Genomic DNA, 17,806 nt, shown 5'->3' with positions numbered 1-17,806 from the left:
GTCACAAATAAACAAACAGAAGCGTATATTAATTATAAATGGTTTGACCTATTGTTCAGGCTTATTACTAATTAGCTCTTACAACTGAAATTAACCCATAATTCTTATCTATGTTTAGCCGTGGTACCTTTCCTCAGTATGGCATTCTCATCTTGCTTCCTCTGCGTCTGGCTGGTGACTTTGTCCCTGCTTTTCCTCTTCCCAGAATTCTCCTAGTCTGGTAGCCCTGCCTATACTTCCTGCCTGGCTACTGGCCAATCAGTATTTTATTAAACTAATATGAGAGACAAATCTTTACAGTGAACAAGAGCATTATCCCACATCACTCACCTCCCTGTCTTCTTTTTATAGAGTCCAGGGCTACAGCCCATGAAATGATGCCACCTATATTTAGGATGATTCTTTCTATTTCATGTAACAAAATTAGAAAATTCATCTGAAGACATGCTCAGGGATTTAAATCCAGGGTGATTCTAGAGCCTGTCAAGTTGACAGTCAATATTAGGTAATACATGAACCATACATGGTCCATATGTTGTGTGGATCCTAGAGAGACATAAAAGTTTCATAGTCTATCAGACCTCAGGCCTTGGAGTTTGCAACCATTTGTATGAAGTAGAGCAGGAAAGTCATGCTGGGTGGGTTCTTGGCCGTTGGCTCTTTGCACCTTTTCTTATCAACTGACCAAATAAGAACGTAAGAGCAGGAACATGTGTACCTGTGTTGATCAAGGAGGGGGAAAGTGAAGGCTAGGCATGACCTGTATCTACTCTCCACTAGAAGAATGGAGTTGTAACCTAAGTTGATAATAATCTGGAGAAAGCTGAAAGATTAGTTGTAAGGAAGAATTGTTGATGTCACTGAGGTCCTCATGAGACCTCTGCTTTGAGATTTCTTTAATTTATTCACTTAAATTTTTAAAATTTATGTATATTTGTACATGGTCATGTACACATGAGTGCAGTGCTCACAGAGACAAGAAGAGAGAAGAAGGCAGAGTTGGTTCGGGGAAGCAAACTTTGGGGTCATCATGCTTTAGTATACAATCTTTTGTTCACCCATGTCCCTGTAAGAATACCTACAAACTCATTGGAAACCAAGTTGAACTTGGGTTGGAGTCTCCATCCTCAATATTCCATTTGTTCATATCTCCCAAGGAAAAGTTTGACTCAACAATTGCTTGCAGAAATCATTAAGAAAGAAACCAACAATCCAAACTTGGAAATTGGAGTAGTATTTGCACAGATGAGTGTTAGCATCTCCCTTTGTGACTTTGTAGGTCAAGGATGAGCTAAAGAATTTCTGTGTAGCTCAATTTTCTCATCTGCTGCATGGGGGCATGGTGGTTGATAGAGAAAAAGTGTTGAAAGCACTTGGCTTGGTTCCTGGCATAATTCATGTGCTAAAGAATATCACTTGTCTATTGTTTTACTCTCTAGTCCTGTTTTGAACTTCATCTTTGTTTCTCTAACCCAGTAAGAGTTAAGACATATAAAAACAATCTAAGGAAGGTATTTATAATTTTGTGTGTGCTCTCCCCACCCCCTCCCCAGTTCATTTCATTTAAAACCAGAATGGAAGCAAACAGACATCATGAAATAAATACATCCTTTGTGCTAGGGGTCAGGCATAGGTAAAATGGCTAATAAGCTTCTGTCCTTGAAACTGTTTGTAATTGCTGGTAGTGACTGCCATAGTTTTTAAAATCAGTGCTCAGACAAATGGAACACTTGACCTGTGCAAGGAGACTTCAAGTGTTAGTCTCATCAAGTCGCAGGCAGGGGTCTCCTGGGTTGGAGTCTGATGCAGAGAGTTAAGGGCCTGTGCTTTACTGAGGGCTTTGTTGCAAAACAACAGAAACCAACCAGCAAATCAAGGAAGGAAAACCTCTTTTGATCCTTAGGAAACAGAGAAGTAGAGAAGATGGGAGGGAACAAAGGAAGGGAATAATGAAGCTTGCCCTGTCCTGGGCAAGGGCCTGGACTACGTGTAGTCCTGAGCTTACCTGGAATAGCGGTGAGAAATGACGCTGTGGGTTGCCCCCTAATACACACACACACACACACACACACACACACACCACACACACACACACACACACACACACACACACAGAGAGAGAGAGAGAGAGAGAGAGAGAGAGAGAGAGGCACACACATACACAGTAAATATAATTTTTTTTAATTGAAATAAAGAGAAGAGACCTTTCTCCCTCCCCTTTGCCTATCAAGCTGTTGAAACAATGGAGCCCAAGAAATTGGAATATCCCTAGGTATCTCAACTCTGGAGAAGAAGAAGACTGAAGCCTGGTGCCCCCACAAGGGCAACTTGTCTCCCAAGAGATCTCAGAGTGTTTCTCCCAACACTTTTAAGGAAAGAATTAAGTGAGTGGGATCTGCGTAGCCCCTTGCCTTGATCAGGACTGTTTATTTTGCATACTTCATATATTTATTTTCCATACTTCACATCTTGTATTTAAATGCAAACCTCTGGCCAGGAGATGGCTCAGTGAGTAAACTCTTGTCTCTCAAGCCTGAGGGCCTGGATTTGAGTATCCAGAATGCACAGAAGCTGGATGCTGTATTGTACTGTGGCCATATTCCTAGAGCTCTTATGAGAGGATGGGAGGTAGAGTCATGGGAACCCAGGATGCTTGGGAGAAGCTAGCTTGGCACACATAGCAGAGAACAGAAAAAGAGATACTGCCCTAAACACGGTGGAAGACTCCACACCCAAGGTTTTCCTCTAGCCTCAGTATGTGAGCTGTGGCAAATGGGCACCATGGCATGTGCGTCCCCCCTCTCTCCATGCACACTCATACACACACAGACAAGATAGAAAATGAAACCTCATGTCAGGACTCCCAGTATAGACTGGACTGGGCAGTCAGAGGCCTCCCTCTCCCTCTTCTTAACATGTCCACATTGAATAAGCCTCTCTGCTTCTCTCTATTACTTTGCTTTCTATTGGTCTGCTGAGGATGGGTGGCTGTACCTGGCTTGTTAGGGCTACCAGTGCCCATGCTCTGACCTGAGCTACTCTGCAACAGTACTACCAACTTGTTTTCCCTATGGCAAGCAGACTGGCACCAGCAACACTATACGAGGTATATAAGTGTTCTTCATAGCCCAGAGCAGCACTGTCCAATATAGGACTAGCCTGAGCCATTTTTCTAGCTGGCCCACTAGAAAAGTAACATTATAGGTTTAAAGTGAAATCTGGAAGTAGGTAAATGTCCAGAGATCTATAAGGATGACCCTAACTCATAATCTAAGCAATAGTGGAGAGGCTACCTTAAATGTCCTCCCCTGATAATGAGATTGATGACTACCTTATATGCCATCCTAGAGCCTTTATCCAGTAGCTGATGGAAGCAGAAGCAGGCACCCACAGCTAAACACTGAGCTGAACGCTTGAAATCCAGTTGCAGAGAGGAAGGAGTGATGAGCAAAGGGGTGAAGACCAAGCTGGAGAAACCCACAGAAACATCTGACCTGAACAAGGGGGTCTCATGGACCCCAGAGTGATAGCTGAGAAACCAGCATAGGACAACCTAGACCCCTGAACGTGGGTGTCCATTAGGAGGCCTGGGCAATCTATGGGGCCTCTGGCAGTGGATCAGTATTTATCCCTAGTATATGAATGGATTTTGGGGAGCCCATTCCACACAGAGGAATAGTCTCTCAGCCAAGACACATGGGGGAGGGCCTAGGCCCTGCTCCAAATGATGTGACAGACTTTGAAGATCCCTCATGGAAGGCCTTACCCTCCCTGGGGAGCAGAAAGGGGATGGGATAAGGGGTCAGTGGTGGGCAGGGGAGGAGGGGAGGGAGAGGGAACTGGGAGTGACATGTAAAACAAGCTTGTTTCTAATTTAAATTAAAAAAGGAAAAAAGTAAACTGGAATAGTGTATTTCATTTAACTCATATCAATCCTGTCATGAGAGCGTGTAATTAATATCAAAATTATTAATGACATTGCACATTCTTATTTCTACACTGGTAAACCTCCTATGTGGTTGGTGACTATGGTATTGGACAGTGCTGGACTCCAGAGCTGAGGGGTAGTTGAGTTCAAAAGGCTTACCCAATTTTCCATTTTACCCAAAGGCAATGAAGATTGCCTTCTGAGGCAGGTGGGGGAGTGATGCACTTTGGAGTTTCATGGCCTTAGATTTCGAGGTTCACACTGCTGTTCATTGACCTGGATGTGTACCTAACTCTGGTTTACCTGAGTACTGGTTTTTGTAAATGGGCATTGTGATACTGTTTGTATGGCAGAGTTGAGAAGTGGGGACAATATGCCAGCAGTGTCCATCTCTACACCCCACCAAGGGAGCTTTTGCCCCACAGGGAGAACACAGGTCCGTGTGCTGCACCCCATTTTCTCACTTCCTTCCCCTCCAGATTCATATATCATTTTTATTTCATTTTCCTTGTCCTGCTTGATTTACAATCATGAATCTTTCCATTTGTAACTGAACGGAACTCCTTTGAGACACTGTCCTTAAACTGATTGCTTTCTTTATAAAGGTTTCCAAGGACTGCAACTCTTAGTGCTCAAGTTCAAATTACACCATCCTCAGAGGTGAAGACACTGGGTTGGAACTTCCTCCCTCCCTCCCTCCCTCCCTCCCTCCCTCCCTCCCTCCCTCCCTCCCTCTCTCCCTCCCTTTATCTCCCTCCCTCCCTCTCTTTTCTTTACCTAAGAGTTTCTCCCAGGGAACTCACAGTCATTCCTCCCAAGTCATCCTGGGTTTGGTGTGGGCTTCACAGTGCAGAACCACTGATTCTGTAGACAACTTGAGCAAGGCTAACTCCATGTCTATAGCACACAGAAGCACCTGCTGTGGGTTAGAACACACAGTATACATGAGTCCTCAGCCCTCCAGGCAGGGCAGACAATTCCTACTGCTTTCCCTTGGCTGTGTGCCCTCATTGGTATCCTTTGACAGATAGCACTGTGGTGGTGTGGCTGATGCCATGGATATTAATACTGATGGCACTATGGGCTCAGCCTTCTTTGCCTTAGCAGCATTGTGACTACTAAAGTGTTCCTAATCTAGCTCACTGGCTTATTTGCTCAGTACATGACTAACAGCTTCAGGGAGAAATTTCTGAGTGCTTATCTGACCTGTAAATAGAAATCTTCAGATATATTATGAATGTGCCCATAATTCATGGAGAATCTAAAATAAGAAACACTGTTTCCCCAGAGAAGGTGTGTGCTGTGAACCACGGGCACATTTGTAACTGTGTTCAGCGATGCCAGGTGAAAATAAAGCAGGGCTTGTGTTGTTAGAGCTGGGGAGCTGGCCCAGTAGGTAAAGCGCTCACTGTGCAAGATTAAGGAACTGAGTGAGTCTGGATTTTCAGAACTAATGACAAAGCCAGATGCAGATCATGTGAGTGCCTGAAATCTCAGTTCAGCTAGAGTGAGGTGGCAAGCAAGGACAGGGGAATCCCCTGAAGCTCCCAGCTCTGCCTGATCTACACAGAGGTGAACAAAAGATCCCATCTCAACAGCATAGAAGGTAAGGACCTCCAGAGGTACCAATTACACACCACACACATATACACACATACACACACACACACACACACACACACACACACACACACAGGAACATTAAATTTTCTCATAGACAGAAACAAATAGAACTAAAATGAGAAAATATTTAACACAAAAAAGAAAATGTTTCCACAATACATTTACTACCATCTCACCTAGATTTTCTCTTTAATAGAAGGGAAACTGCATGCCATGTGGAGGGCAGAAGCCAAGCTCCTTTACAGGCAGGGACTGTTGATAGACAACTTCTCTAACTCTGAACAGGAGATGGTCAAAGGAAGATTAGGGCTCTGCTAATTAGGATGGTCAGGTTCAGAGAAATCAGACATCTGGAGTCTGTGTAAAAGGGCAGGGAGTCATGCTTGGACAAGGAAAGAGCTAGTTAATGATCATATTTAAAGGTCATTCATTTACTTTTGTAGTAGCCTAGTGACATTTATCCTAAGTCACTTAAAAATGTTATAAAATGTCACAGATCCATGCCGCATGGCCACGTGGTGGGCCTGCATTCCAAGACTGCTGTTTCTAGGGACAGGACCTGATATTGACATTGATCATATAATTGGACAAAAAGGCTTGGGCTGGGCAAGGTGTTTCAAGTCGGTATCAGAGCTTTGTGCCTATGTATGTGCAGGCGTGTGAGTGTGTGCACACATGTGGGCACATGCGCGCTTGTATATGTGAAGGGCAGAGGTCAAACTTGGTGTCATTCCTCAGGAGTTGCCCACCTTGTTTTCTGAGACAGGCTTTCTCCCTGGCCTGGAGTTTATGGCTTTAGTAGGCTGGCTGGACAGAGATCCCCAAACACCCCGCTGTCTCTGCATCAGGACTGAGATTACATTGATAGGCCCGAGCATCCAGCATTTTTATGGATGATGGGGACCAAACCTGGGTTCTCATGTCTGCAGCAGGCGCTTCACACACTAAGCCATCTTCCAGCCCCAGTGCCAGCATTTTGATAGCTCTGTTTGCTTGTCACTCTGATCCTCTGGAGAACTGATGGATTCTCAACCTGATTGATTAATACCATTGGGAAATGTTGTCTATTAAAATGCACTCTGTGACAGAGGAGCCAACTGGCCTTTCAAGATCTCATATCAGAGGACATGGGTATAAGTCAATGGATTAAAATGGCATGACATGTTATAATTCACCTGATTAATAGTTGCCATATCCAAGAAATAAAAAAATAGTTTTCCTGTATAGTGATTTAGTTGCAGTTTCTAATGGTTTTGGAGAATTTCAAGAAAATTATAGAATAGTGTCAAAGTTTTAAAAGAAATAATAACATCAATAACCATGTTGTTATTTGGGAAACACAACAGTTCATGTGGACTTGACCACCCATAGAATAACAAAATTATAGACCAACAAATGTGGTGAGTGTCTTGTGGCCATCTGTCTTCCAGGTCATCCTTGTTACTGGTTGGTAATATTACTGCTTGCAAGATTTTCTCCAGCATTCCTGGCTGGCAAGGTAGCGAGGTGAAAGGGGGCAGTTAAATTTATCCAAAGTTCAAGACTTAAGGCAGTGGCTGATGCAAAAGGCCAGTGGGTGCTGATCAAGCACAAACATGATCCATCCAACTAGGAAACAAAATGGGAAGAGTTGATGGAATAAGAAGATGCAGGGAAGGTGAGGGAGAGAGAGAGAACACCCGGGGTCAGGAGCCACACTGAGGGTGACTTCGTCTAAGCTGCCAGTGTAGACTATGGAGGAGAACTGGTGTAGATGGGTGTGGGGGGAGAGCTGGTGTAGACTGTAGAGGAGGAGAACTGGTGTAGACTGGGGAGGAGGAGAACTGGTGTAGACGGGTGGGGGGGAGAGCTGGTGTAGACTGGGGAGAACTAGTGCAACACTAGTCCCATTTTGAGCCATATAATCCTTTCCTGGGATCCCCATCTGAGTGACATGGGAAGCTCAGCAGTGGTGCCCATATGTCAGGAGTGCACCCCTTTAGTAGGACAATGAGGAGTGTCCCAGATACTACCAGCTCTCTTCCATAGGACATAGTTGCCTCTATGTGTTGGCCTATAGGATGGGTATAAGGACTTTTTCAATTCTTTTGAGCCACACAATAGGGTTCTAAGGCTCCAAAGCAAACAGACATCAACAGTAACATGAAAGAAAATTGTCTCATGAAAATTTTTTGCTTTGAGATAACACTCATTAGGATTTATTTTCTCAGAATTGTTCTTTTCAAAGCTGGGGGAGATGGTTCAGTCTGTAATGCAAACATGAGGACATGAGTTCGATTCCAGCACCCCCATAAAAAGCTGAGCATGGAAACATATGCCTGTGATCCCAGTGCTGAGGAGGCAAAGGCAGGAGACCCCAGGGGCTTGCTGGACAGCTAGTTTAATCCAATTAGAGAACTCCACGTTTGGAGAAAGACTGAAGAAGACAGAAGACACTGCCTTCTTCTGGCCTCTCCATTTATGTATCCTCACACTCATGTGCACATGTAAACACATCACAAGCATGCAAAAGTATTTCTCTTTCACGCAAACCCCAAGTGTGTTTTCTGGGAAGGTAAGCTGTGGTAAGACAGGAGGAACAGAATGGCTTCTGTGTTAGAACAAACACCAGGTTCAGTCCAGGACGGCGATTGCAGAGTCCTGAAACAGTAGCTGGGAGCTCATCTGCTTTGCCTGAGTGCCTGGGGCCAGTTGACTGCATCCAAAATACTATTTTCTTGTATTTCTGTTGGACTTTGGGGAAGAAGATTACATTTGTCCAAGGTAAATGTAACGTACAAAGGAAGTAAAACTCTATGGAGTTAATTAACCCACAATCCCAAACTCTCTGTGCAGAGAAGTAATCCACCCACCCCGGTTCACCTGAGTTGCTTTCTAATTGCCTTCTGTGTTTTTAATTTCCTTATTTAATTGAAGCTGGAGCCAATGTTTTAGTGTTTCAGTAAAACAGATATTGTCAGGTAGAACTGCAAAGGGATCACTATAGTGATCTCTTTCACAGAAGAACTGGGATGAAGTTTGGGCAACACCAGGTCATTACCTTATGTTTTAAAAATGAGAGATAGACAGGACTACAGGCCATCCAATTTCTGAGCTGAGCATATAGAAAACAGCTAATTGCAATGCCTTCCTCGATTCTGTGTCAATCAGCCTCAGCCCTGTCCCTCAGCCACATCTGGTGTTCATATCTCCTGCTATTCCCACCAATGTGTTACACATCCTGGGTTCCTCAGACTCCTTAGAACATTCTGGAACTCTTCCTTGTCCTCTTGAGTTTCATGTTACAAGAGCCTCTTCCTACAGCCCTCATCTGCCTGGTGAATTTCATTCATTATTCAAAATGTGTAGCATGATTGCTGACCACGAGGAACCTTGGGCAGTATAGTCACTTTCTTTCATGCTCCTAACACACACAAAGAGGTAACACTTCACATCTTATTGTGGATCTCCATTTGCCCATGTACATGTTCATATAGGTGTGTGTGAGTGTGTGTGTAGCTACAGGTCAATGTTTGGTATCTTCCATAACCATTCTTCTCCCTATTTTTAAGGCAGATTTAAGAGGAAGCTATGTGTATAAGTGTTTTACCCGCATATATGTATGTATACCATATAGGTGCCTCTGGAAGATAATTCCAATTCCCTGCAACTGGAGTTATAGGGATTTGTGAACCACCATGTGGGTGATGGAAATGGAACCCATGAGCCTTCTCTCCAGGCCCTCTTCATCTTATTACTTGGGACTGGGTTTCTCACTGAACTGATAGTTTGTTGACTTGCCTAGACTTGCTGGGCAGTGAGCCTCAGAGAACCTCTGTTTTCTGCTTTTTAATCCAGGGATTAAAGACACCAGGCTCTCCACATGCGCACTGGGGATTGAACTCATGTCCTCATGCTTGCACAGAAAACACCTTACTAACTGAGCCACCTCCCCAGCTCCACCCTGTGTCCATTTCTAACAGTGGACGGTGAACTCTGAGATAGGAGCATACCTTGGTGACCTTCACACAGTGGTACTTACTGATGGCTTTTATTTTTGTAGGGAGACAGCATGAGTAACAGAGAAGGTAGAGGCCCCTTGTCACCTTGAATTTCTTCTACAGAAGAATGCTGCTGCCATGTTTCTTTCTTTACCCACCACCCAGGTGTGATGCAATTGTTGGCTCAGTTAGCTAGCGATTTCCACACACTCAAAAGCCAACTAGTTCTACTGGTGACTCCATTTGGCAGACTTGGGGCTCTGTTATTAACTTTAGCTATGCAGAGAAACATGGGGGAAAAGGGAGGGGTGGGGAATATATCAACTCAGGGAATGTTTAAGGTGATATTTTATTTCTTCAATATGTTTAAGGATGCTATTATGAGATTTTTTTTTTTCCTGGAGATGAGCCGGTTAGAAACAACACATTGCCCTATGCTTGTGTGTCACTTGTGTGTGCGTATCTTCCTACACACCCAGGGCAATGCTCTCTTGATTCACTCTGGCAGCTGTTTTCCTTCCCAATGTTCAGGAATAATTCAGGCAGCTATGACAGAAAACTGCTGCTGATCCACATAGCTCTGGGCCAGTGACCTTCACTAGGTATCATCTGTCACCATGGTGCAAGCCAGCTTGTGTGGCAATGTAAATATCAGCAATTGAAGGGAGAGGGGGAAAGGAATAGAGAATGGAGACCTAGTGGGGCTATAGTTAAGGGGTGGGGGGATGTGCTTCATGCTTCTGGAACATCCTCAGACACTGACTTTCTTTGTATCATATGTGTGGTGGTTTGAAAGCGAATGGTCCTCACAGACTGATATATTGGATGTTTAGCCACCAGGGGCTGGAACTGTTTTAGAAAGATTGGAAGGACTAGGAGGTGTGGCCTTGTTGGGGGAGGTGGGTCTCTAAGACTGGGCTTTGTGGTTTCCAAATCCAGCAGTGCTGGTGTCTCTCATTCTCTCTGCCTGCTGCCTGTGTAAAGCTCTCAGCTGCTGCTCCAGTGCCATGCCTGTCTGCCTCTCTAAAGGTGTAAGCAAGCTAGATCTATCTATCTATCTATCTATCTATCTATCTATCTATCTATCTATCTATCTATGTATCTATCTATGTATCTATCTATGTATCTATCTATGTATCTATCTATGTATCTATCTATGTATCTATCTATGTATCTGTGTATGTATGTATGTATGTATGTATGTATGTATGTATGTATGTATCTATCTATCTATCTATCTATCTATCTATCTATCTGAGTAGCCTTGGTGATTGTGTCTCTTCACAGCAATAGAACACTGACTAAAACAATTGGAGAGAAAAATCAAGGGGGATCTGAAAGGACAATGTACCCACCCTCCCCATAGCTTGCTCCATCACTAGGCCAATCCCAATGTTCCTAGCATCATTTGTACCCGTTTGCTACAACTGTACTGTGATTCACCTGCTGCTAGGCGAGGAGGGTCCATAAACAAGGCAAAAATCAAAGACTGACTCCTAATAAAAAGTTGACCTCCTGAGCTCAGGGTTGAATTAGACTGCTTAGAGTTTGATGTTCACATAATGTGTGTGTGTGTGTGTGTGTGTGTGTGTGTGTGTGTGTGTGTGTGTATGTGTGTATGTGATGTGTGTGATGTGTATGTGTGGGCACATGTGTGCTACAATATGGAAGTCAAAGGATAATTTCCAGGAGTCAGACCTTGCCTTTTACCACTGGGTCTAGAGGCCAAACTCGGACCATCAGGATTGTGTAGCAAAGCCTTTTCCTGTTTAGTCATCTCACTGGACCATTAAGTGAACTTGGTAATCTTCCCTTGTCTGTAGTACTGTTGTGTGCTGCTACTCCACATACATTGGGATTTGGTTTAGTACATTCTATATTGCATGAATCTAATAAGTAAAGATAATATTTACAGTCTTTTAAAAATTGTGTGTGTGTGTGTGTGTGTGTGTATGTGTGTGTGTGTGTGTGTGTGTGTGTGTTGTGGGACGTTTGTACATTGTATGAAGATGTATTGCTATGGTTGATGTAATAAAAGCTGAACAGCCAATAGCTAGGCAGGAGGTGTAGGTGGGACTTCTGGGCAGAGAGAGAACTCTGAAAACTCAGAGGAAGCAGGAAATGTAGGAGGAGAGGAAATAGCCATGAGCCACGTGGCAGAATGTAAATGAATATAAATGGCTTAATTTAAGTTGTAAGAACTAGTTAGAAACAAACCTAAGCTGTAAGCTGAGCTTTTATAATTAATAATAAGTCTCTGTGTCATTATTTACAGGCTGGATGTCCTGGGAGAAAGTACTCCCCTCCCACCCTCCCACTTTCTCTCTCTCTCTCTCTCTCTCTCTCTCTCTCTCTCTCCTCTCTCTCTCTCTCTCCTCCCTCTGTGTGTGTGTGTGTGTGTGTGTGTGTGTGTGTGTGTGTGTGTGTGTGTGCACATGCCACAAGACACATGTGGAGGTCAGAGGACAAGCGTTGGTATCTTTCTATTCCATCTTGTTGGAAACAGGCTCTCCTATTTTTTGCTGCTGTGTGGAGCAGGCAAGCTTCTGGGGGTTCTCCTTTCTCTACCTCCTGTCTTGCCATGGGAGTGCTGGGATTACAGATGTGTGTGTAACCAGCTGTGTGTGGTCTGAACATGGTCCCCATGCTTGTGTGACAAGTTCCCTCCTCACTGAGTCATCTCCCCAGCACCACATCTATAATTTCTTTCAATGCACTATTCAAGTATTTTCCTGAGAAGAGAAATATTACTTTTACTTGGTATAGAGTAGAGGTCTTTTGTCCACAAATGTCCCATGGTGCCTTTCCCCTGCCTGCATAGTTCTGGTGGCAAGAGCTTCAAGACCCGTTTGTATAATGTTTGCCCTCAAGGCCCGTGTCCTGATGCCAACTGAGTCAGTGCAGTGGGTGGTAAAGGGGATTCTTAGAAGTTATTTCTACCACCTGACAATAAGAATGTAAGCACTGTGAGCTACATCAATAAGCCCTTCTGAACCCAATCTTTCTTAGCTGTTCTAAAAATACACATGGCTTCTCTGGTGTCACAGCACATGAAAGGGCAGAGCCGGCAGCTTAACCCATTGTACTTTAAAGACCCTTTGATAATTTCACAAAAGCTTAGGTTCCTGTGAACATACTCACAGAGCTTTGCAGGACCTGGGCTCAAGTGTGAATCTTTCTGAATTTGTGTTCATTATCATCCTTGTGTTGGCCTCCTGGCTTGAGCTACACCTCTTTAGATCACCCCATTGGCTGGTTGTGGCTTTGAGAAGGCTTTCACATATTCATGCATTCAAGCATTTATCTACCCGTGGACTAGGATTTAAGACCATCGCAGTCTGACATTGCCAGTGTGTAATGGGCAGGAGGACAGGTAAATGGCTGCTTCTGGCAAAGTAGGGTCAACCCCTTCCTCCAGTCCCCGTTACTCTGGTTACTTTGGTTAACAAAGGGAATTTTAATTCTCCCTTTTCTGACTTGACAGCCATTTTTGAAGGGGTCCCAAAGTGCAGGGTTTGTCCCAGCTCACCTTGCTCACTTCACCTGTGAGGGTCACAAACTCTGCAGTTGTCTTCCTGACTGATGGTGCTTCTATTGAAGCAGCCCCTTCCACCAAGCAAATAGCAACAGAATCAAATATTCCCAGCCAGCAGTGGGAACACTTGGATTCTTTGATTGACACAGAAACTTTCACTTACTAGAAAATTTTTTACCTCAGAACTCATAATTACCAGTGGTGATTGCATCCTATCTGCCATGCCATGGCTGCCCAAGAGGTCCCATGGGGCCATCACCTCATTTTATAAGGCCTGTAACCTTGTCACCGGTGGAAATTTTCTCTTGCTCTGGGGTCCGCCTTTCTTTTAATCTGAGTCTATGCATATCTATCAGACGTGGAGAGAATGAAGAAAATGATAGAGCATTTGTGGCACACTAAAGTTAATCTCCTTTTCCTTAGTACCTAGAGTTTCTTTAAAAATTCTTCTATTTTGTGAGAATTGCATACATGCATGTAATGTGCTCTGAGCAAACCCGCCTCGTTTCCCCCCTTACAGCCCTCCCCTGTATCGCTACACGCCGTGTTTCCTCCCAACCTCATGAGCTTTGTTTTTAAACCCAGAGTCCACTTAGTGCTCCCGTTGGGTCACAGGGAGCTTCTCAGGGAGCCAGATTCACTGAAGAAAGCTGGGGTGGGGCCTCCTGAACCCTTCCTCCATCTGTGCTAGGACTGTGGCGGACTTGAGAATGCGCAGGTTGTGTGCAGGCAGAGCTGCTGTGAATTCATGTGTGGGCCTCACGCCTGCGGATTCTGTTTCATCATAGATGTTCACCACCTCTGACTGGGTCTTTCCGCCCCTCTTCCATAAGATCCCTGAGCCCCGTGGGAGGAAGGAGTACTATGCAAGTAGACTAATATGGTGCTGCTTTTGAGGACTGCATCCTTGGTTGAGGCCATGCAGCTGTGCATTTGGCTGGCCCGGAGCTCAGTAATAGAGTTCTTGCTTGGCTTGTACAGAAGTCTGGGTCCAACCCCCAATAAATACTACAGCAGCCCAAACTACCAAGTCAACCAAGTGGAAACCCTGTGAACCAAATCTCTCCTCCCATCAAGCTGCTTATTTAACAGGTGATAAATCTTTTGGTGAATTTGCTCTTTTAAAACATCTTTCTGGGAACTAAAATTTCTCTGAAGGAAACAAAACCTTAGGGAAAACAAGGTAAAAGTTTTATTGTTTGTGCGTGTGCATTTGCCTATGTGTGTATGTGTGTATATATATGTGCCTCTGTGTGTTTAATGTGTGTGTGTTTGCACGTGCCTGTTTGTGTATGTGTGTATATGCATGTACCTCTGTTATGTATGTGCGTGCGTGTGTGTGTGTGTGTGTGTGTGTGTGTGTGTGTGTGTGTGTGTGTTTGTTCTTATAAAAGTTTGCTGTGTGTCCTGATTTATTACTTTGAGGACAGGGTCTCTCATTCAGCTTGGAGCTAAGCTGGCAACCTGGGAACCCAAGTGACGCCCCCATCTCTACCCCACAGCACGGGGACTGCAGGCGCATGTACAACCACCCTGGCTCACTCTCTTTTTTGAACACGGGCATTGGGATCTGAACTCAGGTCCTCATACTTGCACAACAGATGCTCCTACCCATTGACCCATCTCTGCAGCCTGGGAATAACCTTTTAATCCTTCCTCTTACTTCCTGCCCCAGATCCAGGGGGTCATGGGTGTGTTAGACATACAGAAAAAAATCACCGTGGATTTTCATTCTCCATTCTTTATTGTGTTCCATGCCACTAATAATCCTGCTATTAGGCAGATAGTGTGATATTTCACTCCTATTGCACCAAAGGGAGGGATATTAATTTTCATTTGGGCTAGATCTGAAAGCTTCTATGCACACCCTGACTGACGTCTCATTTTTCCTGATAATGATGTTGATAAGTCTCTGGAATACCCATATGCTCAGCATTTGCTGTTTCAAACTTGTTCTTCATTAATTAGAGCTATAGGAAAGCTGCCAAGAATTAAGTTCTATGGAGGGTTTAAAATTGAATTCAGAGTGGAGTTTTATGTTGATGGCAAGAGACGTGGAGTTGCCATGACAAGAAGCATATGAACATGGACACAAATACTTTGGGCCTAATCTTAGGTCTGCCAGGACTTCCCGTGGAACCAGTGCATCCATCCAGGTGTGCAGGTTGATGACAAGACCTTGACACATGCTTAGGTCCTCAGGGAAGAGTGCCTCTAGGCAAGTCTATGGGGCTTTTTCTTGATTAAGGGTTGGTGTGGGAAGGCCCAGCCCTTGTGGGTGGTGCCATCTCGGGTCAAATAGTCCTGCATTGTGTAAGAAAGCAGGCTGAGCAAGCCACGGAGAGCAAATGGGCAAGCCATGTTTCTCTGCTTCAGTTCCTGACTCCAGGTTCCCACCTTGAGTCTTGACCTTACCCTTATGAATGGATTGTGACCTGGAAGTTGTAAGCTAACATACCCCCCACCCCAGTTGCTTTTTTTTTTTTTGACCATGGTGCTTATCACAGCAATAGAAAGCAAACTGTAACACTAAGGGGACCAAGGAGAGAAATGGCTTCCAGGTCTTTGTATGGAGAGCAACACATAGGAACGGAGCAGATTCGGGACTCCAGATGTTGTGGAGTTTAATCTAGGTGTGCGAAAGGCACCTGCTTTGGAGAAGATTGCAAATACCCCTCCACCGTCTTCACTGCACAGATCTGAACTTCCAGTATCTCTTTACCTCGGATTAATTAATATTTTGGGAAGTAGAAAGATGGAAGAATTTAAGTGAAGGTTATAAAATAAAGATAACAATATATTTATTTTCAAGGAGTCTAAATTTGGCAAATATGTTCCAAGGGATCAAATATTTTTTATCTCCATGGAGCCATATAACACCTCTATTTCACCCATCCATCCCCTCCTTCCTACCCTCTTCTTCCTCCTTCCCAGCCTTCCCTTCATCCCCCTGTTTTCTTATTTTTCCTATTTTCTTTCTTTTTTCTCTTCCTCTTACTGTCTTCCTTTTCTTTTTCAACTCTTCCTCATTCTTATTCTTTACAAACTCTTATTATGAAATACATTAAAAAATCTCCTAAGTTCATGGACTGTCCACAAGAAGGATTTTCTCCCCAGAGTATGGCTAACCAAGGCCTTCACCATTTTCATCCCTTCCCATAACATCATGCTTTTGCCAGGGTGAGGTTTCCAGTCACTGCTGAGGAGACAGGGAATGGGTAGAATCTAATGAAGATCAAACATGTGGTCTGAACTCCGTAGAGCTGACTTCCTGTGGCTGCCCTTTATTCTGAAGAACCACATTGCAAAATAGGTGCTAGGCTCCTTCAGAAGGGAAAGAGATTGATGTCCCCATAGCTTCAGTCACTCCATGGATGTTGGTTCCATCCTAAGAGGTCTTTGAGTCTTACTCTAGTGAAATCCAAAGGCAGTATGGGAGAGTCTGAAACAGTTCAGACAAATGTGCCAACAAATGCTTACTCTGTGGCACAATGGAGCATTGAACATTGAAAGAACTAGGAAAACTTAAATGACCAAGCGAAACAGGGATCAAAGCATGAGATGCTCCAAGCAAGAAGGGGTGGAGAGAAGCTGAGAGTCTTAACAAGGATGCGGTGTGTTTGCCAGTTGCTACCCTGAAAGCAATCACAGAGCTTTTTTCTTTTTTTTCCAAGACAGGGTTTGTCCTTTCCAGGACAGGCTTTGGAGCCTATCCTGGCACTTGCTCTAGAGACCAGGCTAGCCTTGAACTCACAGAGATCCTGCCTCTGCCTCTTGAGTGCTGGGATTAAAGGCGTGCGCCACCAACACCCGGCTGCAATCACAGAGCTTTTCAATACTGTGAGCAAGTGGCCACCAGGAAAGACAAAGTTGCCTTTGGAAAATCATCTCTGCTCATAGAGTGTGGAACATTAAAATATGTAAGTGTGGATGTGACAAGGTCAGGAAGCATTGGATCAGGCTAGGCAGAAGGTATCAGTGTGGAGCACAGGAGTAGAGGGGAGGTGTGGAGAGGTGGATGGATTTGAGATATTTCCTTGGAAGTACATTTTCTAGGACTTAGTCATAGATGGTTGGGTGGGAACAAGTGAAACCAGGGAGTTGCAGGGTGAATCTTGGTTTTCCACTGTGGAAGAGAAAGACTGATGCTCGTGTTTAACACCAAGAAGCAATGTAAGTACTGTACCTGGGAGGGTTGCAGGAAATGGAGGATATTAACGTTGGTCCCTGAAGAGAGAAGAGAATTGGATAATGAGGTGGCAAGGGAGAAAAGGAGGTCAGAGATGGTCTTTTCTCCCTGTGAGAGTTTTATATTAGTATTCTCTTTTCCATGCCCTGATAACATAAATCCAACATTTAAACATGGGACTCTGTCTCACCCTCTGCTCCTTCTCTCTCTCTCTCTCTCTCTCTCTCTCTCTCTCTCTCTCTCTCTCTCTCTCTCTCTCTGTCTCAGGTTAGTTTAGAGTTCTGGTATTATAGTGAAAAGCCCAGTTTTACTTGAGTGACACCGAGTCACTCCATAATCTCCAGGAGACTCAGTATTTTACATGAGAAATGGAAATTGTGCCAGGGGCTAACTCATAGGGCTGTCTCCTGGGTACTAAATTGTTAATGCCGCTGTTGATACAGGTACCTAAGTAAATAGCTTCGCCGCCCTCACCCCCCTCTTTCCTTCTAGTATCTCTTTTCCTTATTATATAAGCAGTTCTTCAGGTACAGTTGTCTGGTTTCATTTTT

Source organism: Cricetulus griseus, chromosome 4 (genome assembly GCF_003668045.3).
Source record: "Cricetulus griseus strain 17A/GY chromosome 4, alternate assembly CriGri-PICRH-1.0, whole genome shotgun sequence".
Taxonomy (NCBI): Eukaryota; Metazoa; Chordata; class Mammalia; order Rodentia; family Cricetidae; genus Cricetulus; species Cricetulus griseus.
Note: the sequence above shows the minus strand (reverse complement) of the source record.